A 15,437-nucleotide genomic window follows, 5' to 3' on the forward strand; every position below is an offset into this window, starting at 1 on the left:
TTTGGGAGTAAAACCCCAGGTACACAATTTCCAGGATATTTTATGGTCAACTGAGAAAATTAGGAATGAAGCTTCATGGAGAGAAATGAACTGTTGTTCCCTGAGGGATAAGTTTTCTGAAAGAAACTTCAGAATTACTTCAGATTTTGTGTTACCGCGCCCCTTTCTGTGTGCTGCCCTTCTTAATGGACTCGAGAGGGGGCATCAGACTTAGTGCGTCCACTTGCACACGCTCAATCCCCCCCCCCACCAATACACACAGTAGCTTGCTTTTCTTCAAGCTCTAGCAGAATGGGTTTTAATTAAGTCTAAATGGATACCAAGCAATTTTATTAGTTGGATCTTCTTTAAGAGTGAAAAAAAGTTTGGAAGAGGGGGAATTTACATTTTCTAGTGAAAATACGGAGCGTAAAATTTCCTCTGATAAATAGAGTAATACAAATTTCAGATCTACATTCTGCCCCCAGGTAGTGTGGAAAAGGGAAAACTAATAGAAAGAAAAGACAGAATGGATGGATATGGTGAGGACGGCTTTCCTCCTGAAGCAGCAGGAAGAAAAGTGTTGAGAGGGAGGGGGAGGGACTAGGAATCAGGAATGGAGAGAGCAAGCTGCATCCAGACAGCAGACTGGAAGAGGGGTGCACCCTGAAAGGCAAGCAGGAGCCAGTGCTGTGCTCACTAGCCCCAAGGAGCCTGCCACACTCTGGAACCAGTCACACTGGCCCAACCTGATCTCTAACCTCACCAGGAAGCCTGCACAAGACAGAGCAGAGATAATACTTGTTCTAGGATAGACAGTCATTTCCTGGTTTGGAGCTTGTTAAACTGACTAGTTGCCTGTTCTGATTCTTGTTCCCAATTTGTACTCCATTCCCATTTTTGTCGTTGTTGCTTTTCTCATACGAGTCCTAAATGCCAAACTCTTGACTTTTATTCTGACTGCTTCTCCCTTAGACCTGACTTGGATTTCTGAGTGCTAGCACAACAAGAACTTTTCCAGATACTGAAAGATGCCCACATCCTACAGTCTGACCTGGTAACTCTGACCCTGATCTTAGATTTTCTCCCAGGATTCCCAGATCTGTTCTTTCAATGGACCACTCAGCGGCATGATTCCTAACCCACATTTTGTTCACACTTTCAATCCACTGACTTCATTTCATTTCAAAAATATTTATTGAGTATCTGGCATGAACAGGCGAGGCACTGGGGCTACAAAGAGGAACCAGACACAGTCCCACCCTTGGGGATGCTACAGACTAGTAAGAGGGATCAACTCTTAAGCAAACATTTCAGGATAATCTTTAAGAAATCTCTACCTATGTGCTACGTATGGACATGCAGACCCAGAGCACAGGCTAGTTTGGGAGATCAGAGATGGTATCTGGAGAGGATGAATCCTCAGCTCACTGTTAGGGAAGCATGTAGCAAGGTGGTGATCACAAGGTGGTGGAATGGGGGTGGGGCAACCACCAGCAGTGTGCAGCCTGGTGTGACACAGGCATAAAGAGCATCAAGTACATGTGGGAAATGGTGGCCATGAGACCTAGACGTCCATTGGAACAAATCATGGAAAACCCTGTGTCCACGGTAAAGGGCTGGCAGTTTATCTTACAGCAGTTGAGGAGACACTGAAGGATTTAAGCAAGGAAAGCGAACGCTCAGAGTTGTATTTCACATGTGTCTTTTCAGTGCCTCTGTGGTGCTAAATTTGTGGAGAGTAAACCTTGATGAAGGGAAGGAATTGGGCTGATTCTGCTTTCAGTTCTGCACCTCCCAGCCCACCTCTTCCTGTGACAGTCTGTGACCAATTGAGCACAGCTGGAGGCAGCTTCACAAGCAAACTGCTTTGTCTTTTGACATTGAAGGGTATTGCTAATTAGCCAGTTTAATATCTAATACATATATATATTTTTAATTGAAGTATAGTTGATGTACAATATTACATGTTACAAATGTACAGTAGTAATTCACGGTTTTTAAAGGTTATACTCCATTTATAGTTATTATAAAATATTGGCTCTATTCCCTGTGTCGTACAATATATCCTTTTAGCTTATTTTATACCTAGTAGTTTGTACCTCTTAATCCCCTACCCTTCTGTTGCCCCTCCGCACTTCCCTCTCTCCACTGGTAACCACAAGTGTGAGTCTGTTTCATTATGTTCACTAGCTTGTTGTAGTGTTTAGATTCCACATATAGGTGATATCATACAGTATTTGTCTTCTCTGTCTGACTTATTTCATTTTGCATGATACCCCAAGTCCGGGCTTCCCTGCTGGTACAGTGGTAAAGAATCCGCCCACCAATGCAGGGGACACGGGTTGGAACCCTAGTCCAGGAACACCCCACATACTATGGAGCAACTAAGCCCGTGCACCACAACTACTGAGCCTGCACACCTAGTGCCCATGCTCTGCAATAAGAGAAGCCACCACAATGAGAAGCTTGCTCACCGCAAGGAAGAGTTACCCCCACTCGCCGCAACTAGAGAAAGCCCTCACGCAGCTACAGAGGCCCAATACAGCCAAAAAAATAAAAAATAAATAAATTTATTGAAAAGAAATAACCCCAAGTCCATCCATGTTGTTGCAAATGGCAAATTTTCATTCATTTTTATGGCTCAGTAGTATTCTATTTTATATATGTATATATATAGTCTGTATGAGACTATATGAATTCTTTTTCTCATTTCACTTTCTAGACTCTTATTACTAGGGTAAAAAAGTTACTGATTTATTATATAAAAATCCACCTTAAAATTTCTAAGAAAAGTGCTACATGCAAATGTGTGATAATAAATTTGAAAACTCTAGAAGATATGGATAATTTCCTTGCAAAACATAAATGATCAAAATGTAGCCCCCAAAATGGAAAGCCTCAACAGAACCACTGACCACTGAGGAGCTTCATATAGTGAAACTTGGAGTAACTGGAGATAAATTTCATAAGCTCAAAATGCTTCCCTAAAACTCAGGCTGACTTACCCAAATTAGTATAAACTGCATCACTTCAAAGTCTAAAGGAATAAAAAGGTGTCTTGAGAATTTGTCAATCCTGACTTCACATGGAGAATTGAAGATTAACATTAAGTCAGCATGTTGAACAAGTTAATCAACATGCGCAAACATCCATAAAATTAGCCGTGTGTCTAAGACATCAAAAACGAAGCCCAAACCGACTCATGCACATGCTGTGCGAACAAGGGAGACTAGAGGTGGAGTTTTCTCTACCTTTAATCTCTCTTTAGGTGTATCCTTCCAGAAAAAGACCAAATATGCTGCAGCTGTGCCGGCACTGGATCAAAAAAATAAAATCATACTGTAAAGATGTGCTTTGAGAAACGTTCAGCCTAAATGAATCCATAGGAATGTTCAGAAGTTTCAATAAAGAAAAGTAAATTGAAATGATGTTCAAAAAAGTTAATGTGAAATAATATAGAACAAAATTCTATAAGCTACATTTTGCTGTAAGACATGGATTTATTCCCTATTCAGGTAGGTAATGGATTCTGATCGTTTTCTTAATGTCAGCAAATAGAATAAGGGTGTTTATTCAAAGGAAGGCCAACTAGACATGTCCAAAACTGTAGAAGAAACACGTTCATATGTTTGAACGGCAAGTTCAGTGCCTTCCTAAGTACTATGTGAATACAAAACAGATCCACATGATACAGGAGTTACTGTGCCCCTGAAAAACAAAAGCAAGAAAATACACTTGAAATTTGTTTCCTCTCATTAATCTTTTCAGGAGGCTTTGTAGCTCCTAGTCAGGACCCCAATGGTAAAATGCCCAAGACAATAAGTTGCGCAAGTTTTACAGGTTTGAAACTTACTTGCAACTTACTAATCATAAAAGTATCAGCGTATGATGCCTCATGTAAAAAGCCAATAACACATGAGTCTTTGGTAGAAAAGATTAAACACATCAGTCTTTGACCCAGAAGAATAAAGAATGACAGACGGCTCATTTTTCAGAAGCATCCTTCCTTTCCACGCTAGAACTAGGAGTTCTTAACCACAAATACTCCTGTAATCCTTGGAGATCATTTTTTAAAATGTTCCATGCTGTTTGCAGATCCCATCTACAGATTGGCATCTAAGGCAGACTAGGGAGCATAGATGCTGCTGTGTACGATGCAGTGTATCCATTCCACTGGCAGCCACGCCTCATGGTGTATGGTTTTCTTCCCATGGGTGGAGTGATGGGTTGAGATTTAAATTTTTAAAATTATAAAAAGTTTTGTTTTCTTTCCTTAGGAATTACCTATAATAATACTGGTACAATTTGACTACTAGGAAAACATAAGTCATGGCTCCCATGATACTTAAAAATATTCAAGGACTCCTGTGAAATGTGCTCTTTATCATCAAAAGGAATATATATATACAAATAAAGGGATGTAACAAGAACTACAGAGTATAGGAAATTAATATTTGACTTTGCATATTTGATTGTCTTATCCTTTCAAATCTTTTTTAAAAATTTTTTCACTGTTTTCAAGTTTGACATGTCATTTATTAACCAACGTAATGAGTCTTTGTTTTAAACATTTTTTTATTCAAACAGAAAGTCACAAAAATTATAATCATCCTTGTCAGTTCACTCAGTCCCATGTAATTAATTTTTTTTCACCTGATCTTTTGTTAGCACTTTTATGAATTCATCAGTTTTCCATTAGAGTTCTGAAAATGCTTATTCATTCAGTTCAGCAGTGTAGTCAGTTACCAGAAACCTGTACTTGTCAGAGTCTTTTCCATGAATTCCTTGAAGATGAAACCCTTTTATAGGAACACTTTTGCAAAATCATCAGAGTACACCCAGAACTGTCTGTAAATGACAAAAGACTTAAAAGTGACCACGGTTAAAGATTTGATGAAAGTTCATAATAATGCAATTGACAAGGAAATTTAGTTATTTCTGAGATATACATTATAAAGTAATAACAGAATTATGACTTATAACATTATACCAGAACATATAAGATTTTTAGGAATTTCATGTAATTCTGAAACATTTATATTAACATATTTCCAGGCAAATAACCCAAAGAAAGTTTAGTATTAGTTTCTTTTGTTTTGTATTGTTTTGTTTTGTTTTATACAGCAGGTTCTTGTTAGTCGTAAATTTTATACAAAGTGAATCAGTTATCCATGTACATATGTTCCCATATGTCTTCCCTCTTGCGTCTCCCTCCCTCCCACTCTCCCAATTCAGCCCACCAGGCTGTCACAAAGCACCCCGCTAATATCCCTGTGCCTTGCGGCTGCTTCCCCCTTGTTATCTACCCTACGTTTGTGTGTGTACATCTGTGACTCATTCTGCCCTGCAAAACGGCTCACCCTTCCCCCTCCCCATATCCTCAAGTCCGTTCTCCAGTAGGTCTGCGTCTTTATTCCTGTCTTACCCCTAGGTTCTTCATGTACCATTTTTTTCCCCCTTAGGTTCCACATACATGCGTTAATATACGGTATTTGTTTTTTTCTTTCTGACTTACTTCACTCTGTATGACAGACTCTAGATCCACCCACCCTCAACAAATAGTTCAATTTCGTTTCTTTTTATGGCTGAGTAATATTCCATTGTATATATGTACCACATCTTCTTTATCCATTAATCCGATGATGGGCGCTTAGGTTGCTTACATCACCTGGCTATTGTAAATAGAGCTGCAATGAACATTGGGGTACATGAGTCTTTTTGAATTCTGGTTTTCTCAGGGTATATGCCCAGTAGTGGGATTGCTGGGTCATATGGTAATTCTATTTTTAGTTTTTTAAGGAACCTCCATACTGTTCTCCATAGTGGCTGAATCAATTTACATTCCCACCAACAGTGCAAAAGTGTTCCCTTTTCTCCACACCCTCTCCAGCATTTATTGTTTGTAGATTTTCTGATGATGGCCATCCTAACTGGTGTGAGGTGATACCTCATTGTAGTTTTGATTTGCATTTCTCTAATGATTAATGATGTTGAGCAGCCTTTCATGTGCTTGTTGGCATTTGTATGTCTTCTTTGGGGAAATGTCTATTTAGGACTTCTGCCAGTTTTTGGATTGGGTTGTTTGTTTTTTTATTATTGAGCTGCATGAGCTGCTTATATATTTTGGAGATTAATTCTTTGTCCGTTGCTTCATTTGCAAATATTTTCTCCCATTCTGAGGGTTGTCTTTTGGTCTTGATTATGGTTTCGTTTGCTGTGCAAAAGCTTTGAAGTTTCATTAGGTCCCATTTGTTTATTTTTGTTTTGATTTCCATTACTCTAGGAGGTGGGTCAAAAAAGATCTTGCTGTGATTTATGTCATAGAGTGTTCTGCCTATGTTTTCCTCTAAGAGTTTTATAGTTTCTGGCCTTACATTTAGGTCTTTAATCCATTTTGAGCTTATTTTTGTGTATGGTGTTAGGGAGTGATCTAATCTCATACTTTTACATGTACCTGTCCAGTTTCCCAGCACCATTTATTGAAGAGACTGTCCTTTCTCCACTGTACATTCTTGCCACCTTTGTCATAGATAAGGTGACCATATGTGCGTGGGTTTACCGCTGGGCTTTCTATCCTGTTCCATTGATCTATATTTCTGTTTTTGTGCCAGTACCATATTGTCTTGATTACTGTAGCTTTGTAGTATAGTCTGAAGTCAGGGAGCCTGATTCCTCCAGCTCCGTTTTTTTCGCCCTAAAGATTGCTTTGGCTATTCGGGGTCTTTTGTGTTTCCATACAAATTGTGAAATTTTTTGTCCTAGTTCTGTAAAAAAAGCCAGTGGTAATTTGATAGGGATTGCATTGAATCTGTAGATTGCTTTGCGTAGTAGAGTCATTTTCACAATATGGATTCTTCCAATCCAAGACCATGGTATATCTCTCCATCTGTTGGTATCATCTTTAATTTCTTTCATCAGTGTCTTATAGTTTTCTGCATACAGGTCTTTTGTCTCCCTAGGTAGGTTTATTCCCAGATATTTTATTCTTTTTGTTGCAGTGGTAAATGGGAATGTTTCCTTAATTTCTCTTTCAGATATTTCATCATTAGTGTATAGGAATGCAAGAGATTTCTGTGCATTAATTTTGTATCCTGCAACTTTACCAAATTCATTGATTAGCTCTAGTAGTTTTCTGGCAGTATCTTTAGGATTCTCTATGTATAGTATCATGTCACCTGCAAACAGTGACAGTTTTACTTCTTCTTTTCCAATTTTGATTCCTTTTATTTCTTTTTATTCTCTGATTGCCACGGCTAGGACTTCCAAAACTATGTTGAATAATAGTGGTGAGAGTGAGCATCCTTGTCTTCTTCCTGATCTTAGAGGAAATGCTTTCAGTTTTTCACCATTGAGATTGATGTTTGCTGTGGGTTTGTCATATATGGCCTTTATTATGTTGAGGTAGGTTCCCTCTATGCCCACTTTCTGGAGAGTTTTTATCATAAATTGGTGTTGAATTTTGTCAAAAGCTTTTTCTGCATCTATTCAGATGATTATATGGTTTTTCTTCTACAATTTGTTAATATGGTGTATCACAATGATTGATTTGCATATATTGAAGAATCCTTGCATCCCTGGGTTAAATCCCACTTGTCATGGTGTATGACCTTTTCATGTGTTGTTGGATTCTGTTTGCTAGTATTTGGTTGAGGATTTTTGCATCTAGATTCATCAGTGATATTGGTCTGTAATTTTCTTTTTTTGTAGTATCTTTGTCTGGTTTTGGTATCACAGTGACGGTGGCCTCATAGAATGAGTTTCGGAGTGTTCCTTCCTCTGCAATTTTTGGAAGAGTTTGAGAAAGATGGGTATTAGCTCTTCTCTAAATGTTTGATAGAATTCTCCTGTGAAGCCATCTGGTCCTGGACTTTTGTTTGTTGGAAGATTTTTAGTCACAGTTTCAATTTCATTACTTGTGATTGGTCTGTTCATATTTTCTTTTTCTTCCTGGTTCAGTCTTGGAAGGTTATACCTTTCTAAGAATTTTTCCATTTCTTCCAGGTTGTCCATTTTATTGGCATAAAGTTGCTTGTAGTAGTCTCTTAGGATGCTTTGTATTTCTGTGGTGTCTGTTGAAACTTTTCCTTTTTCATTTCTAATTTTATTGATTTGAATCCTCTCCCTCTTTTTCTTCACGAGTCTGGCTAATGGTTTATCAATTTTGTTTATCTTCTCAAAGAACCAGCTATTAGTTTTATTGATCTTTGCTATTGTTTTCTTTGTTTCTATTTCAATTACTTCTGCTCTGATCTTTATGATTTCTTTCCTTCTGCTAACTTTGGGTTTTGTTTTATCTTCTTTCTCTAGTTCCTTTAGGCGTAAGGTTAGATTTTTTATTTGAGATTTTTTTGTTTCTTGAGGTAGGCTTGTATAGCTATAAACTTCCCTCTTAGAACTGCTTTTACTACATCCCATATGTTTTGGATCGTCGTGATTTCATTGTCATTTGTCTCTAGGTATTTTTTGATTTCCTTTTTGATTTCTTCAGAGATCTCTTAGTTATTTAGTAACGTATTGTTTAGCCTCCATGTGTTTGTGTTTCTTACTTTTTTCCCCTGTAATTGATTTCTAATCTCATAGCGTTGTGGTCAGAAAAGATGCTTGATATTATTTCCATTTTCTTAAATTTACTGAGGCTTGGCTTGTGACCCAAGATGTGATCTATCCTGGAGAATGTTCTGTGCACACTTGAGAAGAAAGTGTAATCTGCTGTTTTTAGATGGAATGTCCAATAAATATCAATTAAATCTATCTGGTCTATTGTGTCATTTAAAGCTTCTGTTTCCTTCTTTATTTTCATTCTGGATGATCTGTCCATTGGTGTAAGTGAGGTCTTAAAGTCCCCCACTATTATAGTGTTACTGTCGATTTCCACTTTTATAGCTGTTAGCAGTTGCCTTATGTATTGAGGTGCTCCTATGTTGGGTACATATATATTTATAATTGTTATTTATTCTTCTTGGATTGATCCCTTGATCATTATGCAGTGTCCTTCCTTGTCTCTTGTAACATTCTTTATTTTAATGTCTATTTTATCTGACATGAGTATATCTACTCCAGCCTTCTTTTGATTTCCATTTGCATGGAATATCTTTTTCCACCCCCTCACCTTCAGTCTGTATGTGTCCCCATGTCTGAAGTGGGTCTCTTGTAGACAGCATATATATGGGTCTTGTTTTTGTATCCATTCAGCGAGCCTGTGTCTTTTGGTTGGACCATTTCATCCATTCACGTTTAGGTAATTATCGATATGTATGTTCCTATGACCATTTTCTTAATTGTTTTGGGTTTGTTTTTGTAGGTCCTTTTCCTCTCTTTTGATTCTTACTTAGAGAAGTTCCATTAGCATTTGTTGTAGAGCTGGTTTGGTGGTGCTGAATTCTCTTAGCCTTTGCTTTTGATTTCTCCATCGAATCTGAATGAGATCCTTGCTGGGTGGAGTACTCTTGGTTTAGTACTTGCATCACTTTAAGTTTATCACGCCATCACTTTAAGTATATCATGCCACTCCCTTCTGGCTTGTAGAGTTTATGCTGAGAAATCAGCTGTTAACCTTATGGGAGTTCCCTTTTATGTTATTTGTCATTTTTCCCTTGTTGCTTTGAATAATTTTTCTTTGTCTTTAATTTTTGCCAATTTGATTACTATGTGTCTCGGCATGTTTCTCCTTGGGTTTATCCTGTATGGAATTCGCTGCACTTCCTGGACTTGGGTGGCTATTTCCTTTCACATGTTAGGGAAGTCTTCAACTATAATCTCTTAAATATTTTCTCTGATCCTTTCTCTCTCTCTTCTCCTTCTGGGACCCCTATAATGCAAATGTTGTTGTGTTTAATGTGCCAGAGGTCTCTTAGGCTGTCTTCATTTCTTTTCATTCTTTTTTTTTTATTCTGTTCTGCAGCAGTGAATTCCACCATTCTGTCTTCCAGGTCACTTATCCGTTCTTCTCCCTCAGTTATTCTGCTATTAATCCCTTGTAGTGTATTTTTCATTTCAGTTATTGTATTGTTCATCTCTGTTTGTTTGTTCTTTAATTCTTCTAGGTTTTGTTAAACATTTCTTGCATCTTCTCAATCTTTCCCTCCATTCTTTTCCAAGATCCTGGATCATCTTCACTATCATTATTCTGAATTTTTTTTTGGAAGGTTGCCTGTCTCCACTTCATTTAGTCGTTCTTCTGGGGTTTTATCTTGTTCCTTCATCTGGTACATAGCCCTCTCTCTTTTCATCTTGTCTATCTTTCTGTGAATGTGGTTTTTGTTCCACAGGCTGCAGGATTGTAGTTCTTCTTGCTTCTGCTGTCTGCTCTCTGGTGCATGAGTCTATCTAAGAGGCTTGTGGAAGTTTCCTGATGGGAGGGACTGGTGGTGGGTAGAGCTGACTGTTGCTCTGGTGGGCAGAGCTCAGTAAAACTTTAATGCACGTGACTGTTGATGGGTGGGGCTGGGTTCCCTCCCTGTTGGTTGTTTGGCCTGAGGCAACCCAACACTGGTGCCTACCTGGGCTCTTTGGTGGGTCTAATGACAGGCTCTGGGAGGGCTCATGCCAAGGAGTAATTCCCAGAACTTCTGCTGCCAGTGTCCTTGTCCACATGGTGAGCCACAGCCACCCCCCACCTCTGCAGGAGACCCTCCAACGCTAGCAGGTAGATCTGGTTCAGTCTCCCCTGAGGTAACTGCTCCTTCCCCTGGGTCCCAATGCACACAGTACTTTATGTGTGTGCCCTCCACGAGTGGAGTCTCTGTTTCCTCCAGTCCTGTCGAAGTTCTGCAATCAAATCCCGCTAGTCTTCAAAGTCTGATTCTCTAGGAATTCCTCCTCCCGTTGCCAGACCCCCAGGTTGGGAAGCCTGACCTGGGGCTCAGAACCTTCACTCCAGTGGGTGGACTTCTGTGATATAAGTGTTCTCCAGTCTGTGAGTCAGCCACCTAGCACTTATGGGATTTGATTTTACTGTGATTGCGCCCCTCGTACTGTCTCATTTTGGCTTCTCCTTTGTCTTTGGATGTTGTGTCTTTTTTGGTGAGTTCCAGTGTCTTCCTGTCGATGATTGTCCAGCAGCCAGTTGTGATTCTGGTGTTCTTGCAAGAGGAAGTGAGAGCACGTCCTTCTACTCTGCCATCTTGGTTCCTCTCTCTCAAATCTTATTATTATATCACCTGAGATGGTGAAAAGGCCAGGATGAGGTTAGATCCAGGAGGGATGCTAGGTCTTTTGGATCTAACCAAGATCCAGAATTTACTTAGTTCTGGGTCCAGTTTCTTAGATTGCTATGCTCAGAATCTTAACTTTATTTCCATTTATTATAATCTTGATAAATTATTAGCATTTAAATGAACATTTAAATCTCTTAGTAGAACTAAAATATATTTTTATATAAGTACTATTTTCTCATATAAGAAGCAGAAAAGATTTACCTATAATAAACATTATGCCTGGGGGAGGGGAGGGAGGAAGGACAATTTCGTACACTATCAGTGGGAATGTAAACTGGTATAGCCTTCTGGGATGATGACCTATTAAAAACTGTGCTACATGTGCCCTTTGATCCAGCAGATATACTTGCACAAAATTTTTAAAGATATATTCATTTATTCACCCTGCAAATTGCTGGGAATAAGCTACTAAATGAAATAGACATGATACCTCCCGGATAGAGGGCACAGTCAAGTGGAGAAAGGCAATATAAGCACTCCAACTAAGAAATAACAACGGACACATGGTACTAAGCCCTATACAGGCAGCAAATGGGGATGACAGATAAAATAATGGGGATGACAGTGCCCACGTTAGGGAGTAGGAAGGACCCCTCTGAGAAGGTCTCATAAGCTACCAACTGATGAATGAGAAGCAGCCAACCAGGCAGGAGAGAAACCGAGTGAAGACCTGAGGCAGGAAAGAGCTGGTGGTTTTTGAAGAACAAAAGAAGGTGCATGTGAGAAGGAAGGAGTGTGTGAAGTGGCTGGAGAGGAACACAGGGAATGGACCAGGCAGTCCCCTGGAAGCCACAACAGGCAGTTTTGGTTCTGTTCCAAGTACATTGGAAGCCACGATCCTTTCAAAAATAGCAGTCAGGTTGCTGAGTGAGAGGAGGATTGGGTGAGAGGTGAGAACGGAACAGGAGCTCAGTCCTAGGCCCATTGCCTAGGCTGCCTAAGAGATGCCAGGAATCTGGTGAGTGTGGATGCCCAGAGAAGGAGGGAACTAGATGGATTCAAAATAGATTTTGTAAGTAGATTCCATCTGGTCAAGTTTATCTCCAACCAACCACAAGAACCAAAGAAAAATTTCCTAAAGAAACACATTGTTGAAGTGAACATGAGGCTCATTTGGAAAATTCCTCCATTCACACTCTTTATTACCTTATAAAAATATTCCCACAAATAAGCAATTGCCTAATCAGACTAAACAAAGCCAAAAGGTGTTGACCCTAATCCACAGCATAAGTAAAAAATTTTTAAATGTGCATTCACCCATATTTACCCTTCTGAAATTTGGGCTTGAATCAATATATGATAAAAAAAATTGCACAAATCTTTTGAAAGAAAGAATCCCAGGAATTACAGAACCATGGTGACCATGCTGCATACTCTCTAATAGAAAATTAGATCAATAGCTCTATTTTCACTGATTTTTAAAGTTGCAGACTGTTCTCTGCAAATGCACAATTATTGCATTCTCTGAGATTTCTGGATGCCTTCAAGTGATGATCCTAATGAAAGAAGTGTATGATTTCCATTATCTCAAATAACAAAAAGTGATGTATCACTACGTTGGCAGGCCATTTCAGGATGCATGTATCATTTTGTTAATGCATGATTTGTGGAACTCATACCTTAATTAATGAAGTTGTGGACATTCAAGAACAATTAAATATCAAGAAGTAGTGATGTCTGACATATAAGATATAGTATATACATGTTTCCAGTCAAAACAAACAAAAACCAGTGAAGGCTTGCCAGTGAAAGCAGTCTTATTAACATCCTCTACTTGGTGAATAATAGAACTGCTGTAGATAATGAGCATTAGAAACATCATGGAAACCTCTGAAGCCACTGCCTCTTAAATAAACACTCATTTTTATTGTTTCACTTCTTATGCCATGGTTCAATTTCCAGCAGATTGAAGAATGGTCTCTTCTTACACCTACGATGTATTGTATCTATTGTCCAATTCTTACATTTTTAATATGATGCATCAAACGAAGCACAATACACACATACAATGAAGCTCCTTTTTAATGATTATGATTATTATTGTTATGATCCTCATTTTTATTTCAGCTTCTTGAGTAAAAGCCAGTTTCAAGTTGGGCTTATGTTTCCAAAGCCATTATCTGGAGAGTAATAACATAACCACTCCACAAAAACTATTGGAAAATCCTCCCTTCTTTCCTTTTCACAAACATAAACAAAAATAGCAAGTGAGAACACTGCTTAGTCCAGAAGACACACTGCAATGCACTCCCCAGCAGGAGTAACCTCCAGGCCACCTTCCTATCACCATGTAAATGTGGCCCCAACACAAGGATGCTTCATTACCTTACTGAGGTTCCCAATCCTGCAAAGAAAAAGCAGTGTTGGCTTAAAACACTGTCAAGAGCACATAGAAAGAAGATTAGGGGAGTCCTGTCTGCCTACAGAACGGACAATGGGATCCATCCTTGCTTTCTACAACCCTCCTTAACAGGGACAAGTAGATGGAGCCAGTCTGAATCAGGCCAAGTCTGGTACATTACTCTCCTATGAGGGTGCCCATACCCTATTTACACCACCCAACCAAAAATCCTTAGATGGTATTTCAAAATACAAAAATGAAATACCAGTTAAGTCCTTAACCTGTGTTCAGGCGAGGAAAGAGTGAAGTGATAATCAACACTTTTAAGTCTAATTAATTAAAATTGTCAAAGAAGAGACTTCCCCGGTGGTCCAGTGGTTAATACTCCACACTCCCAATGCAGGGGGCTCAAGTTTGATCCCTGGTCAGGGAACTAGATTCCTCATGCTGCAACTAAGAGCCCGCATGCAGCAACAAAGATCCCACGTGCCACAACTAAGACCCAGCACATCCAAATAAATAAATAAATAAATAAATAAATAAATAAATATCTATATAATTGCCAAAGAACTGGAGCTTTAGGAAAGGTAAATCAGAAAAAAAAATTGAGTCATATCTAGAATTTAGTCCACAATGCAACTTATGGGTATTCCTAGGAATATCATAATTCACTGCTATCACTTTTTAAATTTCTTTTGTCTTTAGCACAATAATGCTTTGAAGAAATTGCAAGATATTAAATTATGGAAAAAGGAAGGAACTGAAAGTTCATTATGTTTTTCTCTTTTTCCCTGCCCCAAAGTTTAGAATGTTATTCATAAAAGCTTTCTGTACTCACATTATTTTTAAAGAAGTTTCTTTTTAAATTATAAAACTAATACATTCTCATTACCAAAAATAAGAAAATACATACAACCATAATGAAGAAATAAAATACATCCATAATCACTTCATTCAAAAAATAAGTTCTAGTATATTAAGGTGGTTCATTCTAGTCTTTGACCATATGTATGTATTTTTCATTATGCTATAAGAAAAAAGCCCCAGTATACATACATATAAACCCAAAACTCTCACCAATGTTAAACAAATTCAGATACTAAATTCAGAAGCAATCAACACTTCAATTGCTGAATTCTGCATTATACAAATCACTAAGTTCAATAAAGCTCATCCCAGCTTCTATCGCCTTACATTTGTTAACTAGTCCAGTCACAGACTAGTGAATATACTTAATGCCACTCAGCTGAAACTTAAAAATAGTTAAAATAGTAAATTTTGTTATGTATATTTTACCACAATTTTTAAAAAGACAAAAAAAAATCCCACAAGATTTTTACGTATAAGGTGTTTTTTTCCAACTCCTAGACTATAAAATCCTTTCTGTCTAGAATATTCTGATTAAATGGTTTCCCTGGTACTAAAAAGCTTCCAAAACCTGATGCACAAATACTTATAATATTGTTTTTCTACCAAACATTTAAAAAAATATTCTGGAATGTTAAGAGTGCTCTTAACTAAACTAAAAACTAAAAAGGTGCTTTAGTAGCTTTTCCCTATCCCATAACTTGAGTTGGAGTCCAGGAGTTTAGAAGTGCACAAGTAAACAGCAGTGAGCAGGGTATCTGCTCTAGAGGAAATGTAATTAAAAGTGCACAGAGTTAACCTACTTCACTAGGCAAATTAATTTTTTTAAAACTTATAAATGAAAAGAAACACAATAGAAAGATGTCATCTGAGTATTATCAGGGATCTGATTTTGCAATGCACAGCTTATATATTTCAAATATCCAAGGCACCATATGCATTTAGTCCAATTTTATTTCCAATTGTTTTCATTCAAAACTTGTATTAATAACTGCTTGATGTGATGGTTTTCTTCTTCAGATTTGTAGTGT

The sequence above is a fragment of the Delphinapterus leucas genome, chromosome 14 (genome assembly GCF_059928025.1).
Source record: "Delphinapterus leucas isolate spDelLeu-1000000601 "Yukka" chromosome 14, BTC_Dleu_Yukka2, whole genome shotgun sequence".
NCBI lineage: Eukaryota > Metazoa > Chordata > Mammalia > Artiodactyla > Monodontidae > Delphinapterus > Delphinapterus leucas.